The sequence below is a fragment of the Limulus polyphemus genome, unplaced genomic scaffold, assembly GCF_000517525.1.
Source record: "Limulus polyphemus unplaced genomic scaffold, Limulus_polyphemus-2.1.2 Scaffold9, whole genome shotgun sequence".
NCBI lineage: Eukaryota > Metazoa > Arthropoda > Merostomata > Xiphosura > Limulidae > Limulus > Limulus polyphemus.
The window spans coordinates 798,699-804,715 of NW_013665619.1; positions in this window are offsets into that span (position 1 = coordinate 798,699).

Below are 6,017 nucleotides of genomic sequence, written 5' to 3' on the forward strand. Positions count from 1 at the left end.
TATATATATATATATATATATATATATAAATGAGGTAGAATACCCTCAAAACGAATTAGTCGGAAACAAATAATGCAATTGTTTTCCAAACACACACGCAAAAAAAGTCATAAAATTTAATGAAGTAAGAATAAGTTTTTAACAGAATATAAAACAAGCAATAAAAAAAACACCAAGATCATTTTAAAAATTTCTATTTGGGCTTACATAGGGTTATCGATTTAAGAATTCCCGGGTTAAGAAGAACAAAAATAAACTAAGACGTTACTTTTTATAACTTTTATTACATAGTTTTCGACAGTTGGCGGAGTATAACAGAGTTATCATACTTCAAAGTGGAAATTGAACTTCTGTCTATTTTTTATGAACATTGGTACGTAAATGGCTCTGAAAACTTCGTAAAAACGAATTCTAAGCGAAAAATATCTCGTATAATGTTTAAGCTTCTTTTATCTTTAGTAGGCTATTTCAAATGCAATTTTTAGTACAAGTGTTGGAATCTGGTATTCGCAGAGTAAATCGCGCGGCAAAAACGAAAATTTATGCTGTTAAGTCAGTTCATTAAACGTTCCATTTTCTTTACGATGAAGCCAAAGAAACATTCCAGAAATGTAAGGTGAACAGCTATTAAAATACCAGAAACTTGGAATGCCATTTTCTTCGTGTGATAATTAAAGTGATTTAAATAGCTCCATTACATTCCGTGCACAGATTCAGTCATGAAAACAATGCAAAACATGCCAAGTTCTCCAGAAGAAGATTTGAATTCAAATACTCAGAAGATATAAGTAAAACTGAGTAATTCAACGAAAAATTATGGGATACTGAAATATTTCACACACCTTTCTTCCATTTTGTAAAGCTATATCTTTAAAATATCAATTCATATAGTCGCGTCTATATCTTGACTATAATGGTTCTGAAACAAAATTGTTTTGTGCACACAACACATATATATAGAAATGTACTATGTAAAATATAATATTAAGATGGAGTAATTTTCTATAATCTTTTATAGAAGTACATAACAAACGCACATATATAATTACTGCGTAACGTGAGTAAAATGTTTCTGAACGTGATCAATAGTTGTAGAAACATTTGTATGTGAAGTAAAAATTCTTCGATAGCGAGGCTCATTGATGTCGTTGAAATTATTCTAATTACAAAATACAAAAAGCGATTTAGATAAAATGAAGGGGAAAATAGAACAAGTAATGGAACAACGAATATTTTCTTATTTCTTAGTTTCTTCATACGAATAGTATGTTTTTTTTATATTTTCTGCCTTGTTTCTTATGTAGGAAGGGTATGTTTATATATTTTCTACCTTGTTTCTTATCTATCTGTTTCTTTTTCTTTCTTTGTAGCCAATCTAGATAATTTTCATATGATTTAGATCACGTATTTATGTTTGTGTTTAGGCGTCCTTCACAGGTATCAAGCACCGATTTATAGCGCACAAACCCCCAAGCTTAACGTTGAACCACTGAGGGAGGAAGGTAGATCACGTATTAATTCACAAATATAGGTTAGTAATACGTATGTATATATATTTATATAAATATTGGAAATATCTTAATGAAACACCATTCATGGTTTTAAGATTATGGGCAGTAGTGTGAGTAGTACTTTTGGAAACCTGGTTTGATAATATTGATGGTTGACTAGGTAATGATGACTGACGTATTGGAACTGCTAAATAAAATAGTAATATTTGTTTACAATTTTCCATACCCGAACTGCGAGTGTTGAAGTGTAGTGAAGTTCTCACAAGGAGTATTCAGTACCAATAACGTTAAACAGATTATAGGATTAACCGTTCGAAGTTATTTTATTAAATATATGTATTTTTCTAATATTACCTTTGTGGATACTTTGTTTGAAGTTACCACTCAAAACCATCAAAATGTCTATAAATGAAGTTGATAATATTTATGAAAATTTACTGTTAAACCTCATGGCTAGTCTAAATTTAGAATGACGTGACTACAAAACACATGTAATATTGGCTAGTAACCCCTCTTTCCACGCCTTTTCTCCCCTTTCTCTACCCATTTTGTGATATTGTGTTGTACTATAGGTATAGTTGAAACAGAAACCTTCCAGATGCTAATTACTAGCGACTGGACAATTCAACCGATTCATTCCCAGGCCAGGAGTAGTTTCAAATTGTTTACGGTTGAGTTACAGAATATATTATTCTTGTTTTTCGAAAAGGTTAACCAGGTGGCCCCACATGCGTTACAGTGGCTTATGTCAGCTGCCACAATAGCCTTGAAACTATACGCTTTATATAAGGAAAACTGCAATTTGTTCGTTACAGTGAAACCTCAAAATTACCCCAAAAAAATGTGGGGGCTACAGTTCCGGAAAGAGACGGGCGAAATATTGAAGGACGTTTGTAAAACGTTTGTTGAAATTGCACCATTGATTTCCTGTGGTTAACAGTGTAATCGTAGCTTATAGTATTGTGGTAAATATATACTTAAGTACTCTGGGTATGAATGACTAAATTATTTGTCTGCCGGCACCCACTAACCATCTCCATTTGGGCCAGACATATTTAATAACAAATTAAAAAAATTGATAGAGTTGTTTGATATATAAATTGTTCCTTCTTATGTTCGAATCAAAATTCTACAAAATTTCAAATGTCATTTTAAGGCGTAAATCGTTCTTTAAATTATGCATGTTTATTGAGAGCGCTTAAGAATAACTTATGCCAGTAAAATCTCGACTTTCTATTTAATAAGCGACAAGAGATTTAAAAGCGAGTGAAGAAAGAATGTCACATTTAAAGGAAGAAACTAAAATGGACAGCAAAGAAAAATCACAAAGACAGTAATTATTGAAGCTTGTAATTACGTACAGAGCAGACGACTCAAAAGTGAAAAGGGTTTCTTCTGAAAGGAAAGGAAGAAAATGTGGAAAAGAACTTGTTAAAATTAATGAGAAACTTGAAATGATTGATATATGAAAATGAATAATCGGAAAATAGCTAACTATAGCGACATTGTTTGGATAAACTTTTGAGGAAAATAATAAAATAAGATTTTCAGAGAGGTAAAAAAATCCAGGGGTATTTAGATATAACTAAAAGTTTGTTTTCTAACTGCCCTTAATGGTTAAGTTGAAATAAGTTATATTTGAAGAGAGTTTAGAAAATGCGTATATAGTGAAAGATGAAGAAAGAACGAAGTTAGTTGTGTTCAAGTAGATGAGTTGATTGTACACTGGTAGATGAATGAAAGTTACACAATTTTTGGTTTTAGGTTTCGCGCGAAATGACTCTGCGCTATTTGTCTCTAATTTTGAAATGATAGTCTAGAGGAAAGCTAGTTAATCAACATAGCCCACTACCAACTCTTAGGTTACTATTCTCTGACCGAATAGTAGAATCAAACGGTCACACTTATAACGCACTCAGGGCCATAAAATACAGAACTCGATTTATTATTATTATTTACTTTTTGCCGTGAAAGATGGAACACCAGATACATAGTGCGGCACTTAAACCACAGAGCCACGATCGGCCATAAAGTAAGATTATTTTAGTTGTAGCTGTATGAGCATATAATAAGAGAGGAAACATAGGACAAAGTCAAACCTAATGTAATATGAGAAAACAAAAACTGGGAAGAAGATTTTATACCTTTTTCACATAGGTGACTTTTGTAAATTAAAAGACTATACAATACTACACGTATTTGACTGGAATACAGAGATAAAATACCAGATGAAATATAGGTCTTTGAATTATTTACTGGAAAGCTACGTGGTTTTGAGCCATTCTCAAGTCCATTTTCTAGTTCGTCTTGTTACAGTTAGAAAGCGTGAAAACGTGATAACAGAAAATATTTAATAAAGTAATCACCTGAATAACAAGAAGAAATACACACACACACACACACACACATATATAATAATACGAAAAACAAATTCCCGAACAATAAAACTGTATTTGGAAACAATTGTAAACTATGTATAGACATCTGTGGAGATTACATATTTTACCAAGTTTCAAGAAAATACTCTTCGTCGAAGATTACCGCTGCAAGGTATTTAATTAGCCAAGTATCCGAGTAAATTTGTGGTATGTGGTATGAAACCACACTTGGGAGGTTCGTAAGGTATCTGATAAATTAGGTTAGCCTAGATGTCCAAGCAACGTGAAACCTTTAACTATCGACAACATTGTTTCGTGTAACACCGAAACTAGTACATACATAACAAAATATTATCTCTTTACTTTGAATGACAAAAAATCATAGAGATAAACAACAAAGAAAAAGCTCCTAATAAAATAAAACAAAAAAAACAAAAACAAAAAAAAACAGACACATAAATCCACAAGGTACAAAATTATAAGGTTGAAAAAAGTAAAATACACCCAAATAAGAGGGGTATCCGAAAAAATTGTATCTACTCACTGGCAGGGATACACCGTCCATCTGATTTAGATTCTATTCATAAGCATCAAAATTTCCGTTAGAAACATCTATCTTCCCATAACTACATGACGTTGATTAATATAATAGTGTTAAATGTGGGACATAAATATAATAGTGATAAATGTGGGACGTCTGGAGACTAAATAGTTCCTAATTTGTATTTAACTACTTATTTATTTATTTATTTTTATTCGACAGTTTTTTTCCACAAGTGAGGCTTACGAATAGAGACTGAATTTTGTAGGCGGTCTTACCTATTGATGTGTGGGTTGACCTACTTTTTTAAATACATCTCCTACTAAAACTCATGTTTAACTATTTAACATTATAATGGGTATCATAATTGCCTGTCTTTTACGTGTGCCACTTTATTTCTTGGTCTAAGTGTTTGAAAGGATATATATATATTTACATAAAATAAGAAATTATTTAAATGAACACACAAAGTGCTTAGTTAACAGAAGTATGACATATTAATATTACCTGTCATTGACTCCTTATAAGATGTAGTTCGTTTTAAAATAAATTTATAAATCTCTATTTTCAAATAATTATTTATTTAAGAATAAAATTTCAAAATTAAATTACCTGGAATAAATATTGTGTTTATGAAAAATAGAAAAAAAACTGCAAGACCATAAAAAGTGTTTGCAATGTCTGAACATTATATACTGTCTCCAATACAATATCATGTTTTTTGTACTTGCATTTTAAGAGACTCCAAGTTTATTCCTTGTCTCCAATTCCACTTCTTGCAACGGGGAACGTTAAAAACAAAGTTTCGATCCAATTTGCATTGATCGATTGAAAATCAATAGCTTCAACCCCAAGGGTCCAGATGCTGTACGGAGAACTGCTGTATGTGTATTGCGGATGAATTACTTTGTATGTATATTTGTTCAGGGAAAGCTCGAAACTCGGCACACACACAGGTCGGGAAAGTCTCACGCCTACTTGGATAAAGAAGAATTTTAGATTGTAGTTCATATTTTATAGATGATTCTTGAAGTCTGAATATCATCTCTCTTTCTTTCTGTCTATCTAACTTGTTATGTCTGTCATTCTATTTATCGGTACACAATTTCAGAAACAGAAACATTAATTCTGCACGTTTTAAATTAAACGTCGCCATCTTTTAATACCGCGTCTTAAACAAATGGTACTTAAAACAGTAAAAACTGCTATCTAGCTGAAATAAATTAGATACAAACCTCGCAAATAACATAACGCTAAATTATAAAAAGTTCAAAATGTCATCAAAATCCGCTTGTTGTATATCCAAGCTCGATTCTGGCTGACAGCCAATGCTGCCGGCTTTCCTAGAGGGCTTCTCTTACAAATCTTCTGTGATAGACGGTCATGCATCATTGTTTGTTTCGTAATTAAACTTCTTTTAATAACTGAACAAACTTAAGAATAACCCACATGGAAGAAAAAACATAGCTCCTAGAACAGACCCTTATATAATGATCATGTGAATGTTATATGGCGTAAAATTTACCTGCTGTCCCATATTCAAATAGTCGTTTCATTGTGATATAACGGTAGTAAACAAAAACATAC